The sequence below is a fragment of the Amblyomma americanum genome, chromosome 4 (genome assembly GCF_052857255.1).
Source record: "Amblyomma americanum isolate KBUSLIRL-KWMA chromosome 4, ASM5285725v1, whole genome shotgun sequence".
NCBI classification, from domain to species: domain Eukaryota; kingdom Metazoa; phylum Arthropoda; class Arachnida; order Ixodida; family Ixodidae; genus Amblyomma; species Amblyomma americanum.
This window is the reverse complement of record NC_135500.1, coordinates 14,681,741-14,703,851: the sequence shown is the minus strand read 5'-3', so window position 1 is coordinate 14,703,851 and position 22,111 is coordinate 14,681,741. Positions and strand designations below refer to the sequence as shown.

The following is a 22,111-nucleotide window of genomic DNA, read 5'->3' as shown; positions in this document are numbered from 1 at the left end:
TGGCTATTCCTTATGGAGAATTCTTAGATTACTTCGTACTTTGCTGGCTGCTTAACGTAGACAGCCACACCGCCTCCTCGGCCACAAGACAGCACTAACCCGTTGTGCACATAATTTTCAAAATAAGGAGGATTAACACCTGCTGAGAGCCATTTTCCGTGAAGAGCAGAATGTGAAATCCAAATTCCAGTGATTTGAATGAGTCTCTTATATCATCTTGCTTGTATCGTATACTACGCCTGTTCATGTGAAATATCGTGAATTGCTTGTGGGCATCTTTAGCTAATTAGTTAAAACTGCAGGTGCCTGGGTAGTTGCATCCGTTGTGAGCAAACATTTTCGCTTTTAGGCTATCTTGGTTTGAGCCTTGGTTTGAGCAATTCAATCTCATCCGACAGTCATTTCGTTCAGATCATCTTTGCTAGTGACCTTGAGGACCGTTGGCTGCTCGTCTTGTTTCGCGAAGATCTTGTCACCGTTAGTCCAATCAAACTTCTATTGCACTTTTTGTTGGCTATGGCCGCCACAAGGAGTTGTTTACCTCGTTTAGTAAGGTGGTTGTTAACGCAGAGAGTGTCCGACACCTCAAAACCAAATTGTTTAGCGTTCATCCTAACCTTTGTGGTCTTTGCTTAGCACGTTTTAAAACTTTCGAAAGCGCTGCGACAGGGGACACCACGAGAAAGAAAACGAAGGACAAGCGCTACTATGAACTGAAATTTATTGGAAAAAACACACAAGGTTAAAGAGCTCACACAAGGCAGCGAACAGCGCGTGCGCCTACCCTCAGAATGACAAAACGAATCACTGTGTTGAACCAAGATGCCGAATTTCACGAATCACTGTGTTGAACCAAGATGCCGAATTTCACAATCGTGGATGACAACAGATGGTGTGCTGACGCACATGTCGGAGTTTGTGTGAATGTGATATGCCTCAGATAATTCCCTTGTTAGCTGTTTGGAATGCATATACAAAATGTTTGTTCTATCGAACAGAGGTACACATGCATTTTTGTCCAACGGGTTAGAATTGTTAAGTTCGCAGTCTCTGTAATGCAGGGCCAAATTAGAGGAAGGAGCCACCTTTAAAGACGAATTATGTTGGTGTAGCCGTGTGTTTATACATTTAGCTTAGAACGGCGTTCCTCTGAGCCCTACGGACAAACCGGACGATTATGTTAGATTCGTTGTGCCGAGAAGTGGGAACCCTGCGGCAGATGTAAATGTCAGCATCTATGACCTCTTCATCAATAATCTCACCAATTTTCTTAATCACAGCTATCGGTTCACCAACAAGAGGTAGACCTTTGATTTCAATATTGTTCTTGCGCTGGAACTGCTCTAACCCTTGAATCTTACACGACAGCTTTGCGTTTTCCACTTCCAGCTCACGATTCTCTTTTATCAGCTCCTCAGTATTAGCTTTCGGCTGCGTCACATCATTCAGACGTTCTAAGTTCTGCCCTTAGCTCTCGTTCAAGGTCTTCAATTGCTTTGGCAGTTTCACGCCCTTTTTCTGGCATTGTGTATTCATGCAAATGTTGCACAGATCACAAGAAGCGCATAACCAGAGCAATAACCAGTACCGTTTGGCAGCAGTGCACAGTACGTAGGAGGAAAGCGCAGTATCAAAGTTTATTACCTGCAAAAGCAGTTCAGTTAAAACATGTGAAGCGATGGTGCACTGCTGCCGAAATGCGGTCATCGATGGTTCCGCAAGCGCTTTTAACAAGCGCTTGGGCGATGGGCGATGATATGATATGTTTGGGCAGGCGAATCAATGTTTGCGTTCCCTTCATCAATTGACAACCATTAGTTTTTTAGAAATATATTCTAAAAGAACCTAAGCAATGTTTTCCGGCCCAGAAATAGGATCATTGGTTTCCTGGCCTTTTCATTGTGGCTAAGGTCAGATAAACCTGAGCTTGACCGGAACTTAAAAAGCCTTGTAGTGTATTTCAATGAACACTTATCATGGAATAAATATACAGACACTGCAATAATCAAAATTTCTAAGGCACTGGGTATTCTGTCTAGACTTCGTTGTTTTTTACCAAGATGTGTGAAAAAAGTTATCTTTCAATCACTATTTTCTTCCGTTATAGGTTACTGCTTTTTGGTTTGGGGAACCACCGCCTTCTTCAACGTCAGCAAACCTCAGAGAGTACGAAAACGAGCCCTTAAAATAATCGTCAACGTTTTGCGAGATGCACCCAGGGAAGTGTTCTTTATAAACTGAATATAATTACTACCCCGATGCTACAGAAACAAACCTTATTAAGGCGCTACAGGAGTACAGCTCTAAATCTAGTCATCTCCTTCAAGAAAATGTAGAGGTTTGAACACAGGTCTCACACAATTACAGCACGCATAAAGAAATCATTTCTTCATTCCGGAAACTGAAACCAATTGCGGACGACCAAGCATTAATTGCAACTTGCCACTTCTTCTAAACTCAACTGATTAATTACAGTGCAAAGATTACATATATTTTTTGAAACCTGAATGAAACTGCGTATTTCTGCAAAAAAGTTTTCCACACTGCGTGGTTGTTTTTGCTCTTAGCCGCAATTTTACCTCTCCTTTTCTATAGTATTTGTTAAAAATTATATGCAAGTGTCGTTTCCCCCTGTTGTTGTCTAACTTATTTCTCTGCGCTTCTTGCTTCATTCCGAAAGATCACCTTCAGGCCATCGTTTCAAATAATTACCTCACCGGAAATCCCCCCGTCATGTTTCATAAGGCCTTCCAGGTAACGACATAAAGATATTAAAAAGAATTGTAAATATTTTATTGCATCTAATAAATCATGTAAGTACTCGGCAATTATGGTAAATTAAGAGCCTATGCTCAGCAAGCCTGACAATAAACGTCATTTCATGTCCAAATGAAACTCTTGGATTTCTGGCTCATTTCCGTCATGACCCATAAGACTAAATTTCTCCCCTGTAAATGCTGATAACATCTCAAATTAGAATAATGAAGCAACGTTAACAGCTTGCTAAAAATACCTCTGGAAGTCGTTCGCAAGCACTTGAAACGAACAATACAAGCAGATTACACAACTTTTCATCAAAAGAACGACACAAAGTAAGAATACAGGAGGAGTGCCTCTAACTACTGATCTATTTGCAGGTAGCCACCATCATGTAGGACTCTTCAATATAGGAATCGCCGCCCAATAAATCAATGGCTAGCTGCGTTGTATAACTGAAATGTAAAAACAGCGCTAAATTTAACACAAAAGGCATAGAAAGACGGACAGGTCGGGTGTTCCTGCTGTCTTCTTTTAGCTGACCGGGCAATTTTCTTTTTAGTTTTTTTACAACTACCCTTACTACTCTCTGTGTGTTCTTTAGCGCAATCCATCGCGGCTATACAAAATAGAAACAACTAGCGCGGGAGGAATTTTTGCTTACAATTACAGAATGCACGCAAAGATTCAACCTGTGCTCTTCACAATTGGTAATGCTATTCAGCTTGCTATTCACCCCGGCACCACGTAAAAAATTTCTCCTGTTAAGAAATAAAGGAATTCATTACTAACAACACTTAAGTTGTAGGCGAGTTCGTAAGGGGACGTAACGACTAAAACCGCAACAGACACAAGAGGGAGGCCGGCAACGACTCACGGCGGAACTGGCAACTGAAAATCGTTTCACGCCGTACCCCAATACAGCTTTCTTTCTTTATTGTTTCCTTAGACACAGTCTAAGAGGGGGTCGAGGCTAAAGGCGTCCACGCACCTGACAAAGGCCTCGGGCCCCTTACACAATGTGAACAAAAAGATAATAATGTTCGGACAGGCAGTCGATGTTGCAATTGTAAGGGACTAGTCTTTGCGAGAATAGCATGTCATCACAAACACTTTTGTTAGCAACAAAATAATAAGTATAAAACAATACAATAATTCAATGGTAAATAGCACCATGTCTGGAACAAGAACATAAAGCACAACAAATTGGTTTCAAACCAACAGTCACCGCACAATCACGCGCAACTATGATATTGATTGGGCAGCTGAGACACTATGGCAGTCTTTTAGACAGTACAGAAAATTGCGGGTAATGACAGGGACATGGCAAGAGAGAATACGAGAACGCATTTACAAACTTTTGCAATAATTACGTTAATTAAAATTTAATATCACTCTTCACAAGAAGCTTCCTGCAGTATTTTTTAAAAGCCTGGAGACCTGTATCGAGTTCAACTGTAAATCTTTGCTGTTCAACGCATTAGTTATTTGAAAACCCAATGTTTGCCTTCCGTAGTTAGTTCTAACTTGTGGCATTTTCCGTTCTGGGTGACGAATGTTGCAAGGACTGGAACTATATACTGAGTAACTATGTAGCTTGTGTCTATGAATCCATTGAAATAGTTTGAAGAGGTACACCTTGTCAGCCTTTAACATATTATATTTGATAAATAGTGGCTGTGTTCTCAAAGACTGCTTATGACCTTTGTAATTTTCCAGTATGCGTAACATTCGTTTTTGTAATACGTTAAGTTTGTAGTAGTTAGTACTTGTTGTCGTACCTCAAATTAAGACGCCATAGCTCATTTTGGAGTATAACAGGGAATAGTATAAGGTTTGTTTTAAGCGTCTGGGTATGAGATGTTGTGCTCTATATATACATCCAATGGTGCGAGACAGGGTTAATTTAAGATAATTAACATGGGTATTCCATGAGAGGTCGTGGCTGAACCAGACACCCAGAAATTTTTGTTCAGTAACTTGCTCCAGCGAGCGTCCTTCAAATCTAATGCTGACTGAGTTGCACTCTGGTTTATTTATTGGTTTGAATATTAAGAACTTAGTTTTATTTATGTTTAGACTCAAGCGGTTACTTTGAAGCCATTTTGATAACTGTTTTAAATAATCATTAGCAGAGTTCTGCAGATCCTGAGCATTCTCTCCGGTGAAAAAAACATTAGCATCGTCTGCATACATTATTATTTGTGGGGATCCAGGTATTACTGTAATATCATTTATATAAATAAGGAAAAGGAGGGGTCCCAAAATGGAGCCCTGCGGAACGCCATGTTGCACTTCAAGTTTGTTTGAGGACCAGTTAAGGATGCACACATATTGATAACGTTTCTCCAGATAGCTGCGAATCAGTTCTAGCGCCACTCCTCTAATGCCATATATTTCTAGTTTTCTTAGCAGAATATTATGTTGAAAAGTATCAAAGGCTTTGCTTAGATCAAGAAATAGGCCAAGAGTAAGCAATTTTGTTTCTATATTTTCAGTTATCTTATCCTTGATGTCAATTAGCGCTTGCTCTGCTGATTTGTTTGCTTGAAATCCGTATTGGGATTCTGTTATCACGCGATGTTTCCTGAAAAAATCGCTTAACCTGTAGTTGATGACGTTTTCAAATACCTTCGAAAAAACTGTTAGAACTGAAATTGGTCTATAAATACCTAAATTGGTCTCACTACTGCCATTATAGATAGGTGTAACTTTTGCAATATTTAATTCATCTGGGAATTCTCCGCTAAGAAGCATCTGGTTTATTATATGCGATAATATAGGGCTTATCAAGTGCGAGACATGCTTAATAGGCAAGGCTTTTAACCCGTCATCACCGCAGGCAACATGATTTTTTAAATTTCCTATTATTTCTTCAATTTCATGAGGTGTTGCAGGGGTGAGCATAATGGAGTCTAGCAATCTGTTTACACGTATGTGGTCGTCTGCACTGTCATACTTTCCTGAATAAATACCTGTTTTGATAAAGTGCCGGTTCAATGTGTGTGCTAGATCATTCCCACTTAGCACCACATCGTCAACGCAATTTCCTTGACACTGCAACCAGGTTTGTTTCTTGCTAATATGTTATTCAACATATCCCATGTCTTTCTGCTGTCATTTTGAACATCCTGGAATTTATTTTGGAAATAATTATCCTTGGATATCTTGAGAACAGAATTTAGTTTGTTTGTTATTTGTTTAAATTTCCTAAATAAACATGGGTCTCGTTTCTTAATGAACTCTTGAAATTTCCTGTTTTTTTCTTTTATTCTGGTATAGAGCTCACACGTAACCCATGGCTTCCGAATCCGTTTGGGTTTCTTACCACTTTCTCTGAGCGGAAAGGCCACATCATAGCAGTGCTTAAATATATTCAAAAACACCTGGTACGCCAGTGTAACACTACGTTGCTTGAACACGTCATCCCAGTTCTCTTGTTCTATAAGGTTGTGAAACCGCATCAAAGCTTCGTCAGTTATTTCTCGATACAAAATTTTCTCCGGTGGAGAAGCGCTTTTTTTGCCAAAAGAAAAACCGAAGCAAAAGACCGGTAAATGATCACTGATGTCATATGACAAAACACCGGCCTTAACATCTGTATCATACAAGCTCGTGATGCATACATCAAGACACGTGGCAGTATTTGCTGTGACCCTAGTTGGCTGCGTTATCAGGTTAGCACAGGCGTGGAAATTCAGGATGTCACGAAAGTCTCGTGCATATGCACTGTCTGATATCGTGTCGATATTGACGTCACCGAAAATCATAAATGATTTGGTAGCATTCTTCAAAAGAGTACAGCGCGTTGTCGATGAATTCAATAAATTTTGCTGTTTTGCCTGCGGGCGGTCTGTAGATCGCGCCAACAGTGAGGTTCGAGAATTTCACGAACAGACTTTCAATATCTTGATCGCATCTGGTCATGTCGCTCAGCACTTTATACCGTATTTCTTCTTTCATAATGATTGCTATGCCGCCGCCTTTTTTTATTTCCCTACTAAGGCTCACACACTTGTAACCAGGAAGGTGCGGTACCGTGCCTGCCTGTGTTAGCCAGGTTTCTGTTAACACTATTGATGAGAATTTAATGCCTAGTGACTGGAGAAGCATTTCAAGAGTGTCCACTTTGTTCTTCATGCTTCGCATGTTTATATGCATAGCCGAAAACTGTCTTTTGTTCGAACTGAAGTTTTGGTTAAAAGCTTGAAAGTCGTAATGCTGGCAAATAATCTTTCCCGCCATATTTGCTCTGAATTGCATCCAGCAGATGCGGCACCAATTTTAGTTTATTTTTCGAGGTCAGATGTTCTAGCAATCCTGATCACATCGGCGCCCTCGTTTTTCCGTGCAAGAATTTTTCCTCCCGCGCACCACACGAACTTCCATCCTGCAGATTTTTTTTGGCAATTGCAGCTCCCAGAAGCCTTTCGTTCAGAATGGTCAAATGTTCATTCACATATACCGGACAAGATTGTCCTCCATAGTCAAGGTCCTTGGTGGTGATCCTTTGTTTTTTGCTCTTTTGCAGGACTGCATTTCGCTTGGTGCGCTGGACAAAACGCACCACAATGTTTTTCTCTTCTGAATTGTGCACAGGGACACGATGGCAGACATCGATATCAGTGTCTGTGATTGGTTCGCCCAAGAAGGTGCCAATTTTCTTAACGACATCAGTTGCATCTCCCTCTGCTGGAACACCCTTGATTTCCAGGTTATCAGATCTCTGTTGCTGCTCTAGCTCTTCAACTCTATCACTCAATCTGCGGTTCTCGGCTGTAAGTTGGTCATTTCTTTTCACTAACTCTTGAAATTCTTTTCGCAGTTCTTTCAGTTCTTTCTTAATAACATTGACACCATCGCATGTGTCACTGCAGAATTTCACGCTGTCCTTCAATGTCATGAGGTCCGCTCGAAGTTCGCGCTTAAAGTCATCAAGCGCCTTATAAAATTATTTGGCCTCCTTACTCATACTGTGACAGAAAGTGGAAATGGCGTGGGTACAAAGAAAGTTGTTCGTTGTACACTGTCGTTTTCAAGCAATAAGCGCGACACGCATGGCACTCGTCGTGTTCGGCAACAGTGCACAAAAATAGAATGTTTTTTTTTAGAAAAAGTGCAGATAACCTCACCTGCATATAGTAGTAAAGATATTAGGTCCGTGTTCCCTGTGCACTGTCGCCGAACTGAGGAAGCAGCTGGAAGTCGTCCCTCTTAAGTAGGCTGGTGGGGCGTGGCAGTCGTGGCGAACTCCTTTGCAGAGCACGCATGCGCCAGATAAGCGTGGGAACGCTGGCCCGGAGCGATGAAGTAGTAGCTGCCTTCGCTGTGCGATCAGCCCTCTTCAAGAATCCGTGATAGGGACTGCATATAGTAGTAAAGATATTAGGTTATTAGCTTATTATTAATTATTATTAGTTATTAGATATTAAGGATATTAGCTTCGTACGTGTGTTCAAAATATATTTATTCACATTTATTTATTCATTTACTGCATACCTCACAAGCCTCAAGCAGAGAGGGGAAAGGCAATCAGGAGCTCGTTACGAGATACATATGAAGGAAGCCAACAGCCATAGAAGCCAAGTAGCGTAGGTTTTCTTCCTGTTTTATAATTTGTGGCTGTAATCACTGGGAAGCCGATTGTGTAATTGTTTTATCGCGAAAGATAATTGGTTGGAAAACAGAATAGTAAACAGCCACATGCCTCCACTTGGATCGGAACAACCACCTCCGAGTTTTATGATTGAGCGATTTTTTTTTTATTTATGAATACTGCGATCTTGTACACAAGATCATAACGATGATTGCTCAGCCGTCGCCGTAGCTCAGTTGGTAGAGCGTCGGGCACGAAATTCTCAGAATGTGGGCTGTTTTTCTCCTGCCCTCTAACAAAACATCTTTAGGTGATCAAATAACTAAACTATGAATCTCCCAATGATCATCGCAACTTAAAAAAAAATATTCTCCTATTTTCGGTGGCTGTTGTTATATATAGGAATGAAGACAGGCGTTGTGAAAGGGAGGTCAAATACAAAAATTTCTGTAAAGTACGTAGAAATGAAAAGCATAGTGGCACCTGGGTGTAAATATGGGTGTAGCTGTAGTGATTACGTAATCAATGTGATCAGTAGTAGGGAGATTGTAGAGGTGCTAGGGGTGAACAAGAGGAATGGACATATTTAGGAAAGAGCGATATAAGCACTTTTTCTCTAATAATTTTCAATAAAAGAGTGAATGTTGTAGCTTTATTTGGGTTACACTAAACAGGTAATTATAATTTCGCAAAATAAAAAGACAAGCCCCGTTCTGGACTGCTTGCAACCTGCCTATTGAGTATTTCCGATGAAGTCGCCAATTGATGAACCGTACTCTAGCTGCGCTGTGAAGTTATGTAGGTCTCTTTACGAAGGCGAGGGTAAGTGTCTTCTAAAGTTGCAGCGAAGGAACCCTAATGACATGGAAACATTAGCAAAAATGGTGGTTATGCGTTCAACCCAAGAGGTGGACGCCTAAGTATATACACTGTAGTCCGAGGCAGTGCATCTTTATTATAGGGGTAAGAAAACTAAGAGTTAGCTTATTTTTGGGAAAAGAAAAAAAATGGTGCAATTATTGTTCAAAGTCATAAGCAACGTTAAACACCAGTCATTAACGTCATCTTCCTCACAGTGGAGGGCAAGGTGATCGACACTACTTTTTATACATGAATAAATAATGCAGTCAACAAATATGCGTGCAGAAAGCGAGACGTTATTTGGCAGGCCATTAATATCAAATGAGATAAGTAATATTGAGCAACTGTCAATAATAAAATACCGCTCACGTTGCAAGACCAGTGACTCCCACTTGAACCTTACAGAAATGCTTAATTTTTAATGAGAAAGCATTTCTTGTCGCATGAGTGACGTGTAAAGGACCTGTCATCAGAGCGTGTCAGCAGAGATGTGTGCACGAACTGTCAGTCATCGATATAGGGCTCATCACTATAATTATAGATAACATAGATATGTAAATAGCATCAATGTTTACTTAAGTTAATAAAATGTTTAATAGAGCTGATAATTAACAATACGAGGTTAATAATAAGTTAAGTGTTCTGAAAATTACTCGTTAACTTAATACAATTGATGAACTCGGTTATTACTGGAATAATTAAAGAACAGTAAAAAAGTCAGTTAAATTTAATTCAATTACTAAAATGGTTAATTTGGTAATTATCTATTTACCGAATTATTTATTTCAGTTAGTGAATCGCATCACATTTATTTAGGCCGCAGCGGTGGCTCAGTGGTTATGGCACTCGGCTGCTGACCCAAAAGAGGCGGCTTCCATCCCGGCCGCGGCGGTCGAATTTCGATGGAGGCGAAATTCTAGAGGCCCGTGTGTTGTGCGATGTCAGTGCACGTTAAAGAACCCCAGGTGATCTAAATTTCCGGAGCCCTTCCCTGCGGCATCCCTCATAGCCTAAGTCGCTTTGGTACGGTAAATCCCATAAATCAATCAAATCAAATCAAATCAAATCAAATCTTTATTCAGCATTCTTCCGCGTGTAACAAAGGAATGCTGGGACAAGAGCAGAAAAGCTGCTACAAGCAGCTTGACAAGGCCCTTGCCCCTGTTTGATTGGCAGCGTGAAGGTTTTTCAGTCATGTTAAATGCAAGTTTTTACATATATATATGTGTTGCATCTCACAGATAAAAGCAATACAAATGTATTCGCGTACAACAGCATCCCACGTGCAGGCCAACATATTTGGATACATATGCAGCAAAAGGGAAAGGAAAAAAAAACGAGTTTCTGGTCTAAGTTAGACCATTTACACTCAGGACGTACAGACAAATAAAAGAATCGTACGAACCTAATACAAAAACAAGCATGCTCCAAAATAAGAGAAAACGTTTACATTACAACATTTTTCTTCTGTACTTTTTTCTTAAATTTGGATACCGTCGTTCGTCATTAAAAAGTTTTTCCATTGTTTTCTAGTCATGGTGTTCGGGTCTATATGTAACTTTTCAAGGCTATTTAGCAGGAATGGTACACGATATTGCAACCTGTTAAAACCGTTATTGGTTCGGGAAAATGGCAAATCCCATGTATCTCTTTGCCTTACACTGTATGGCAGCTGCAAGGCTTTTTTAAGGCGGCTCATTCGAAGAAAATGCTCATTTGTGTGTTTTAAGCTGCTCTTGTATTTTAAGAACAGGTTAAATATGTATGCATGCGTGACAGCCAAGACATTAAATGATTGAAATAAATCACGCGTATGGGAATCGTATGGGGCATTTGCAATATGGCGGATAGCTTTTTTCTGTATTAAAAGTAATTTGTGGATGTGTGTAGCAGATGTTGTCCCCCAAACAAGGTTACAGTAGTTTATATGCGGGAGAAATAAGGCATTATATGCAAGAAGCTTGAGTTTCGGTGGAATCACCTGTCGCAATCTACAAATCATTCCGCATGCCCTCGCTAACTTTTTAGCTACAAGGCCAACATGAGCGTCCCAAGTTAAATTTTCGCTAAAAATGACTCCTAGTGTTTTAACCTGTTTCGCGAGCTCTATTTTAGAATTGTCAAAATAGATATCCAAGCTACAATTTATTTGCTTTTGCACCGGCGCAAATAAAATACATTTGGTTTTCGCTGCGTTTATTTTTAAGGAATTTACTGTGCTCCATTGAGACAACCTAACGAGGGTGGTATTGGCTAAACTTGCGAGTTCCTTATTCTCCTTGGACTGAAAGAAAATGCTAGTGTCATCTGCATAGATAACAAAATATGCTTGATCACTAATGCTTATTAAATCATTAATATAAAGATTTAATAAGATCGGTCCCAGTATACTGCCCTGCGGAACCCCTGCTTTCACAGTAAGCACAGATGAATATTCACCGGTAAGAGCGACGCACTGTTTTCTTTGTTCTAGATATGATTTTAGTAATTTTAGAGTTATTCCCCGAAATCCATAACGTGCTAATTTACATAGTAAAGTAGCATGATTAATCCTGTCGAACGCCTTCGAACAATCTATAAATATACCATGGGTTACCTTCCTTTCTTCAAATCCATCAAGTATGTACTCCTCTTGCGTCAGTAGAGCCAGTTCGGTTGACACCTGCTTTCGAAAACCATACTGCTGAGGCGTTATAATAGAAAACTTATTACAAAACGTTGTCACTCTATTGCAAATAACTTTTTCCAAACCTTTTCATATTACAGGTAATATTGCTACTGGTCGGTAATTGGATAAGTCATTTCTGTCTCCAGACTTGTACAACACCGAAACCTTTGCTAGCTTCATTTTGTCTGGAAAAACACCTGTAGACAAACAAATATTAAACAGATGGGTTATCGAAACTACAGTCAATTTGATGAACTACTGAATTAATTCATCATACAAAAAAGCTGAGTAAATGCTTATGCAATAAGCAGTAATTAATCATTAAATGGACAAAATAATTGATTGAATTGATATTGCCACCGACAAACGGTTGAAGCACACAGAACAGGTTTCAGTTAGACGTGCTGGGCGTGCAAGCCAGCAGGGAGCTCGAGCGAGGAAGTTGACAAACCTCTCGCCCCTAGAATGCCCAAGACACGGCAAGTCACAGCTAAAGCAGTTTGGCCGTGGTATGGCGCCACTGGATTGATTGGTACTGTGGCATTACTCCTCCTCTCTGCAGGGCACCGACACGGTGCCGCAGCAATGGGAAGCAGGAAGAGAAGGGACGTCGCATGTGTCCGGCGGCTGGTGTGGACACGCCTGAAGCGCTAGCGGTCGTGGTACGGCTTCATCTGTGCGACATGGATGACTTCGGGGGTCGGCCGTCTAGAGGAGCGAACTGTTCCCGGGGAGAGAATTTCATAGTTCACCTCACTGAGTTGGCGGAGTACCTCGTAGGGGCCAAAATATCGGCGCAGAAGCTTTCGGAGCACCCACGCTTGCGGATTGGGCTCCAAACCCAGACTTGGTCGCCGGGCTGGTAACTAACAGCTCTGTGGCGGAGGTTATAGTGGCGAGCGTCGAGGGCTAGCTGGTGCTGGATGCGCTGTCGGGCGAGTTGACGGGCGGCCTCGGCGTGATGAATGAATTGGGCAACACGCATAACAGGTGAGGTACTACTAGTCGGGCGCAGCATTGCGTCCAGCATTGTTGTGGTTTCGCGACCATGGAGTGAAGCGTGTCGTTTCTTGTAGAGCAGTATTATATGCAAACGTGCTGTGAGGGTGTATGGCGTCCCAGTTTCGGTAGTCTGCGTCAACATACATGGAAATCATGTCGGCGATCGTCTTGTTGAGCCGTTCGGTGAGTCCGTTCGTATGAGGGTGGTAAGCGGTTGTTTTGCGGTGACTTGTGCCGCTAAGGCACCTAGCCTCCTGCGGAAGGGCCGAGGTGGTCGCCGTTCCCCTGTAAACTACAACGATGATGGGTTCATCGTGACGAAGCACAATGTTTTAAGCGAAGAAGTTCACAATTTCGTCAGCGGTACCACGGGGTAGAGCTTCAGTTTCACAGTACCGCCTGGGGTAGTCGGTGCCAGACTCCATGCAGACTTGGTGCAAGGAGACTTGTGGCTGATAAATAGGCTGCAGTAGTCCAGCTGGCTTAGTCGGCGGCGTGTTGCGACATTGGTAACTCACGGCAAGCTCTGACGTAACGCTGGACAGCTGCAGCAACCCTGGGCAGTAGTACTTTTGGCGTCTATGCGCTTAAGTGCGGGAGAAACCCAGGTGACCAGAAGATGGGTCATCATGGCACGCTTGCAGGACTTCGTCTCGCAAGGCCGTAGGTACGACGAGCACATAGGCACCTTCGTCGGGCTGCACATTTTTTTTATAAAGAACGCCATCGCGTAAAGAGAATGACGACAGTCCACTCAAGAACATTCGAGGCGCTGACTCCGCGCTTCCTTCAAAATACTCAGAGGCTGTAGTTCACTGTCGTCTTTTTTGTGTTGAGTAAGGATGGACGTGGAGATAGCGCCAAGAAAAACAGAATCGTCGTCAGGCAGGATCAGCTCGGCTGTCCTCGATAGGAGCACGAGACAGACAGTCGGCATCACTGTGCTTCCTACCGGACTTATAAACGACGGTGACATCAAATTTTTGAAGGTGAAGGGTCCAGCGTGCAAGCCGTACCGAGAGATCCTTGAGGTTCGCCAGCCTACACACCGAATGGTGATCCCTCACGACTCTAAAAGGGCGGCTGTATATGGGCAAAATTTGGTCACTGCCCACACAATTGCAGGCGTTCTTTTTCAGTGGTGGAATAGTTCGCCTCCGAGCGTGACAAGGTGCGGCTTCTGTATGCGAATACGCGTTAGAGACCATCCTGCCACTGCACAAGGACCGCACCGAGGCCGTTGTTGCTGGCGTCTGTGTGCAGTTCAGTGTCGACTGACTCGTCCAAGTGGCCAAGGATGTGCGTACTTTGGAGACAAGTGCGGAGGTCTTCGAAGGCCTGTTGTTACTCCTGTCCCCAGAACAATGGTTCGGCATCTTTCATGAGGCAGGTGAGGGGCTCAGCAATCTGGGAGAAGTTCTGCACAAAACGCCGATAATAGGCGCAGAGACCCAGAAAGCGGCGCACACTTGCTTATCGGTTGGCACGGAAAAAGCAGCGACGGCGGCTGTCTTCCCCCTACTTATCAGGGTCAGGGCTAACAGCCTTAGCACTCACGATGTGGCCCAGAAACTTCAATTCCCGGAAAGCGAAGTGACACTTTTCGGGCTTTAGAGAAAGAGCGGCTGAACGAATTGCTGCGAACACAGCACGCAGGCGCCTCACGTGATCTTCGAATGTGGCAGAGAAGATGCCAACGTCCTCCGGCTGCACGAGGCAGGACTGCCATTCTAGATCGGCAAGCACGGTGTCCATCATCTGCTGGAAGGTGGCAGGAGACGAGCACAGGCCGAAAGGGAGCACCCGGAATTCGTAAAGACCATCGGCAGTAATAAAGGGGTACTTTTCCCGGTCGCGTTCGTCGACCTCGATTTGCCAACAGCCACTGCATAAATCTAGCGAGGAGAAGTACTAGGCGTGGCGCAGCTGGGCTAGGGAGTCATCAGCGTGGCAGAGGATAAACGTCTTTTTGATGACTGTTTAGACGTTTAGACTAGAACACCAGGTGATGCCCACGGGCTCGTCGACAGCTTTATCATGCCGTCCTGGTGCATTTCTTGAACTTGTCGGCGAATGGCAAGCAAACACTGAGGTTCACAACCAAAACGGGTAACCAAAAGTTCGGTTCGCACGCTATTAAATTCAATAATTCCGCAAGCTATATAGACTTGCCAACCTAGGAGCAGCGACATGTTGGTCTCAGCGGTACCATGAGTGCTAGGGTTGTTATCGCATTCTGCGGTAACAAACATGCTGGCTCTTGACGGGATCAATACGTGGTAGTCACAGACGCATAACCTAGCCCTGCGTGGCTCGATATCGTCGTCGACTGGGCCTTGGGTGGAAAACGACACGATTAGCTCCTGAAGGCTCATAACGGCCCCATATCCTGAAGGAAATCCAAACAGAGTATGACGTCCTTGAAGCGCTCGGGTAACACAGCAAAGCAACCAGGGAAAGTAACACCGCGGATCTGGATTCGCGAAGTGCAGACGGCGATCGGAGTTACCACATGGCCTCCAGCTGTGCTTATCTGCGGCCCAGACCAAGGGGTCAGAACCTTCCTCAGGGACTTGGCTAACCGACTGCTCATTACAGAGAAATCGGCGCCGGTATCCACGAGTGTGGTAACGTTGTGGTTGTCGGCGGCTACCGGAATTTCGGCGGGAACCAGTCGGTCGCAGCGCATCGTTGAGGTGGTCGGGTCAGGTCGTCGTCGGCCGGAGCGTCGCAGCGAATCGTCGGGTGGAGGCTCTTGACTCGGTTCAGTAGCTTCGGCCCTACCCCCGTAGGACGCCGTCTTTAGTTTTCCCGATTTGGGAACGTACCTATGAACTGGCTAGAGGACGACGGGCTACCGGGCAAAGACAACCGCCTTGGGGATGGCGATCGGGACTGGCGTCGCTGCGAGGTCGAGGACTGTACGTTATCAGCCAGGTACTGCTCGATATCCCGTGGTCGTTCGCCGCAGCGTGGTCGAGGTGCTTCAGGTGGAAGCCCCTTTAAGCCCACTCTGCGGTAGAGCAGTGGCGGAGGATGTGGCCGGGCTGCCCGCAGTGGTAACATAGCGGCCGATTGTTTGGCGTACGTCACACGTGCGCTTTCCTCATTCTGAGCCTGGACTTCTGCGGCACGGAGGGTGCTGCAGTGATTGGGTACTGCAAAAAAGGCGCGGGTGCGACGGGGGAAAAGGCTCGCATCGCTGGCCCAGGACTTCATCGGGCATCGTTGTACGTCATAACGGAGGGCGCCGGGTGCGGAGCTGGGAGTGGCTGGACATCTAGTCGGATTTCATCCCGGACCACGCCCGTTACGGCAGCGACGCTGGCCTGTAGAGCTTCAAAGCGAAGTTTCACCAGTTCATCGCACACAAGGCTTCTTACAAGCTCCCGAAGCTCCTCGGTGGGCAGCGACGCAGGCGTGTATTGGGAAGCGGCTGCTACTGTAGCCTGACGTCCGCAATGCAGAAAATGCTCGATGCCTGTTGCCTTCTTGGTTTTGTCGGACACTGTTCTTGACGGGTCACGGACCAGTACGGCAAACAACTGCTCTTTTACGGCGCGCATTAAGTGGCGTACCTTCTTGGCCTCGGGCATAGCAAGGTCGGACCGATTGAACAGTCGCGTCATGTGCTCGATGACCATCGCGACGCTCTCGTTCAGCTGCTGTGACCTCGAGTGCAGGGCGATTTCAACCTTCTCTTTTCTTTCGCTGGAAGTAAATGTCACTAGCAGCTCTCGAAGAAAAACCTCCAAGTTGATAAAGGAAGCTTCGTGGTTTTCAAACCACGTTTTGGCCGAGTCCTGCAGCGCAAAGTAGACTTTGCGTAATTTGCGCTCGCCGTCCCTCGTGTACTCATTGAATCCCGCCACTCGGTCAAAGCTCGTCAACAAGTCTTCAACGTCCTCGAACCTATCTCCGTAGAACGGTGGCGGCGATAGAGTTGCGTGAAGGACGAATGACCGGACATTCCCGCAATGCTGAGTTGTCTGGCTCGCCTTGGTGGACGTCATGGCCCTTACCGGCGCTGTCAGTTGGCCGAACTCCGGTTGTAGGCCTCGCAGACGGCGGCTGGCCTTGTGGACGGGTATTGAGTACACGCGTTGAGAACAAGCGTCAAGAGTGTCCTCGTATTCAGCGTACATGGGACGCTACCCAGCTGCTCCATGTAATATCAGAATCAGCATAATGTTTATTTAACACCATGACGATGTTGGGTGAGCCGACAAAAAGCCATTAGGAAGGCTTGACGGGGCCGACGCACCCCACAAAGGCATTGCAGTGGAACACAACATGATAGCACTTCCAGAAAAAGATGAACAAAAATGAGCAAAAAATAACAAATTTGGCATTAGCTGTACATTAATTCGGACTCCTTATTTAATTGAAGTGGGAGAGTTTAGCTCAACATTTGATAACCATAATTTGTTCGCATCCTAAGCACATACCATTTGGGTGTCGCTCGTATAGAGTGCTTTGGCTCTTTGCATTGTAATCTTGACAGCTTTAGTATATTGCAATTTTTGTGATTAACACTGGCTTTATACCGCTGTAGAAGTAAAGCTTCGTACAGCTGTGGCAAGCGGATGATTCGAAGTTCATTGAAAATCACTTCGGTGTGTCCTAGTCGAGGAGCATTCATAATATTTCGAACAGCTTTCTTTCGAAGAAGATACAAGCAGTTAATATTTGTAAAAGACTTGGTACCCCACACCAAAAAACAATAATTTACAACAGAGGAAAACAGTGCACTATACAGAATTGCCTTGATACTCTTCGGCATGAAATATCCCAGTCGGCAAAAATACCGACAACCTTTGACAGCTTGTTCAACACCATGCCGACGTGATAATTCCAACTCAAATGCTCATTAAAAATAACACCTAAACTTTTTACCACAGGGGCCGTTTCGATGAGTGACGTACCGATCCTTAAACAGAGTGGTGGCATATTTGTCAACTTGTTACGAGGCCTGAAAAGCACGGCCTTCGTTTTTGCAGCGTTTATGTTTCATAAATTATTTTGAGACCATTCTTGGTGTGACTGTAAACACTTTGTGGCTTGTTTCTCGAGATCTGGCAGCTGTGAAGCTCTAAAGAATAAAGTGGTGTCGTCAGCGTAAATCACAAAGGTTGGAAGATTACTAATACAGACGATGTCATTAACATAAAGAAGAAACAGCAGTGGTCCCTAGATGCTACCTTGCGGAACACCTGAAGCGATGTGTCTAATATCAGATAAAACATTGTTTATTTATTTGTTTTACAGGTACTGCCAGCCTTATTATCAGGCCTCGGGCAGGAGTGGACAAAACAAATCAGCAAATTCAAAAACATCAAAATCAGCAAACAAGATACAGGACGCTGAATAATAAATCAGAATAAAAACAAACACACAAGATACTATTTACAACATGAATTTCATTTTTGTGGGGGAAGGCATATGTCACTCAGGATTTATGCGCAAGTGCGCAGAGGAATGACGAAACCGTTGGGCAGTCAACCGTGTCGCCGGATAGCGCATTCCAATCGCAAATACTGTGCGGAAAAAGGAATTTTTAAACGCGTTAGTCCTGCACGAAAAATCTAGGACTTTCTTGGCGTGATATGAGCGCGTAGAGCGGCGGTTAGCTGGCAGAATGTATATAACTTTTGTCTATTCCCAACGGGTTATGATAGAGTAAATAGAAAAATTTTATCCTATCCCGATAACGTCTCAATGTGAGACTTTCCAGTTCTGCAGCTTCTAGAAGTAATGATGGTGACGTGCGCCAGCTGTATGAGTTAGAGATGAACCTAGCTGAATTTCTTTGAACTTTCTCAAGTTTGATAATATTAGATTGTGTATGTGGATCCCAGACAATCGCGGCATACTCTAGGGCGGGTCGGATAAATGTTTTGTAGCCTAAATTTTAATTTCAGGTGAAGCGTTCCCAACGTACGCCTTAAAAATCCAAGTTTCTTCATAGCTTTTTTGTAGGTGTGTGTTACATGTTCATTCCACCTAAGATCTGATGAAATAATAACTCCTAAGTATTTGTAGCTGGAAACGACCGATAAGCACTGGCTGTTAATGTTTTAAGCAAATGTTAAGGGTTCTTTTTGCTGTAACGGTCATTGCCACGATCTTTTTAACATTAATAGTCATCTGCCAATTCGAGCACCAAGTTTGTATTTTAGATAGGGAGGTGTTTAAAACTGCCTGGTCATTCGCATTACGTATTTCATGATACAGGACGCAGTCGTCTGCAAAAAGCCTGATCTTTACGCTTATGTCACTGACGATATCATTTATGAAAATCAGAAAGAATACCGGACCTAAAACGGAGCCTTGTGGAATGGCTGAGTGAACGTTTACTGAAGAAGAAGCTGCATCATTGACTTGAACACATTGATTCCGTAAAGAGAGGTATTCTTAAATCCAGTTAATTAAGGTGTTGTCCTTTAGTATGGGCCTTAGTTTCAGCAGTGATTTGGAGTGAGAGACGCTGTCAAATGCTTTCTTGAAATCGAGGAAAATTATCTCAACTTGGCTTTGCTTATCTAAAGCTGCTGCTAAATCATGAACTGTTTGGATGAGCTGAGTTACCCCCATAACTACAGCGCAAACGACAGGACAGAGATGAAGAAGGGACACCACACAGCGCTGACTCACAACTAAAGATTTATTGGATGCCAGCAGGTATAAATACCTCCCTGGCGGCCAGAAAGAATGCAGTCCACACTTACATGCGTGACTGACATACTGGTGTGCCAGTCATGTGCCTCCAAGCAAATCACATGCGCGAGAATACAATATAATCAGTGAGCAAGCACTTGTCAATATTCGCAATCAAGGTATCGTCTTTCTTTTTCTGACAACGCGATAGATGAAGCACTGATGCATTCTTCCGGGAGCCTACCTATTAAGTGAGCTTCAATGATCTCCCTTGCTAACAGTCACGGTTCTTTTCTAACACTGCACTTTCATGATAGTTTGGCGCGCAGACGTAGGTATCATCGTCATCTTCATTGCCTTTGCAGTGCCTGCAATGTTTCGCCACGTGGCCAGAGATAGCGACACAGGAGACATTATACTCATGCTCTTTGAGTCTTTCGTTTAAACATCGGCCGGTTTGGCCGATGTATCGCTTACCACAAGATAGTGGCAGCGAATATACCACCCCTTCCTGGCAAGGCACAAACTGTTTTGCGTGCTTTATCGGGCACTTGCGTGATTCTTTATTCTCTGAATTTACTTTCTTAATCAGGCTGGACAGTCGTTTGGGCGCCGAAAAGACGACATCAACGCCTGCATGTTTTCCGATTCTTTTTAGATTGTGCGACACTTTGTGAAGATATGGCAGCACAACAATCTTCCTTTTCTTCGTCTCTTTCGTACATTCGCTATTTCCTTTTGATTTTAACTTTTCCTGTAGTTTTCCTGCCACGGAAACTAATAATTCGGACGGGTAGCCTGCCTTTGCCAGGCGGTCTACTTGGTTGCTGAAGCTATGCTCCAACCTGTGTTCACAGGATTTGTTCACTGAGTTGCTAAAAACGGTATGTATAATTGCCCTTTTCACCAGCTTGGAGTGAGCTGATGAAAACGGCAAGATGGGCTTAACATCACGGGGCTCATAATCCCAACAAACATGAGATGGAGTGAAATGAAGCGAAATATCTAAAAACCTAATAAAATCATTCGATGGTACTTCGTGTGTTAACACCAATGGTGTGAGGCATTCTGAGAACACCGAAAGGACGTCAGGGAATTGCTGCTCGAAACCAAGGTTGTCACAATCTAAAAACACAAAGTAGTCATCAACGAATCTAAAAATGCTACAAACTCTGGAACCTTCAAATCGCTCTTTCATCCTTCTGTCTCGTGCTGCTAGGAACACGTCACTAAGGAAAGGCGCTAGACATGAACCAATACAGATCCCCTCTTTCTGAATAAAAACTTCGCCATTCCATTCTGCAAAAGTTGAGCCAAGATAGAGTGACAACAATTCAAGGAACCCAGTAGTGGAAATTCCGCTCTCATTCTGAAATGCAACAGCACCATATACATCAATCAGGTCATTGACAGAAGACAAAATTTCTGCTTGAGGAATGGTGTAATAAAGATCCTTTACATCGACTGAAAATCCACAAAGCTTCTTGCTGTAGTTACTTTCTAGAAACGCGATAACATCTTTCGAACTTTTTACTCTAAAAGGGTCGTCAATTGATAAAAGATTCAGTTTTTCCTGCAAGAACATAGCTACATGCTGCTGCCATGTTCCAATCTCCGAGACAATTACACGAAACGGCCACTCTAGTTTATGTGTTTTTGCGGTGAAGAACATTTGCAACCACTCTCCTGAGCTGCTGTTGATCTTACTTGATAGCCTAGTTAATTCCAGCCTATTAGCAAGTTTCTTCGCCTTGCTCTTAACTTTGGAGGCGGACACATCACTGCGTTTTTCAAACATTGCAAGAACAGCTTCCGATGCTTTCGACAAATATACGTTCCTGTCCAAGACAACAAAACCTCCGTCCTTATCAGCAAGTAGCAGAGAGAGCGAGTTCTCTTTCAGCCAACTAACCGTCTTATGCAGAGGTAGCTTCGTCCCCGATGCCCTGTACCTCGTCAACATGTCCACACCTTCCGAAATGCAACGGTCCACCTCAGCTCTGTCGGCCCGCTTGGAGACTTGCTTTACCATGGCTAAAAGTTCCGGTCTGGATTTCTTGGGCTCCACAGCAAACTTCGGACCCAGCCCCAGGACTTGCCTGACGTATCCAGGGAAGGGGATGCTTTCAGTGGTGTGGACATGTTGTCTTGTTGGTGCACTCTTCTTCGGCAGCAGCGCACGAAGGCCGGGAAGCGTTTGCTGCCATAGGAACTCGGTGGTGAGGTCTATGCTCCGTGACAGCTGACGCCATTGGATCTTTGAGTGGGCAGGTCCCTCCAAGAGCTGCACCCGAAGCTTGAGATGATCCTTGTACATTCGCACCCGTTGCTGCCATTCCGCTCTGAGTAGTTTGCAAAATCTTCTTCCATGACCGGCAGAGGGCTGAACGCCACCCAGTAGAACCAAGACTTCGGGCGGCAGCACTTTCTTGCGAATACAAAAACCGAGCGTTCTTGCAAAGCACGATGCGGCAGCAACGACTGGTACACACCGAAGAGGGTCAAAATCAGGTAGGCTCCCGGAAGAATGCATCAGTGCTTCATCTATCGCGTTGTCAGAAAAAGAAAGA

General features: G+C 44.1%; 1 protein-coding gene across 14 annotated transcripts in view; it reads right to left on the bottom strand.

Moving 5' to 3' along the window:
• The window catches only part of LOC144127803 (FMRFamide receptor-like), a 1,107,197-nt gene that overhangs the window by 998,916 nt on the left and 86,170 nt on the right, over window positions 1-22,111 (bottom strand). For 11 of the 14 annotated variants that reach the window (XR_013313569.1, XM_077660725.1, XM_077660726.1 and 8 more), the window contains exon 2: window positions 7,890-8,121. The exons of the other annotated variants lie outside the window; for them this stretch is intronic. The gene's annotated coding sequence lies outside the window, so the exon portion shown is untranslated. The remainder of the gene's footprint in view (window positions 1-7,889; window positions 8,122-22,111) is intronic. 14 annotated transcript variants of the gene reach the window in all.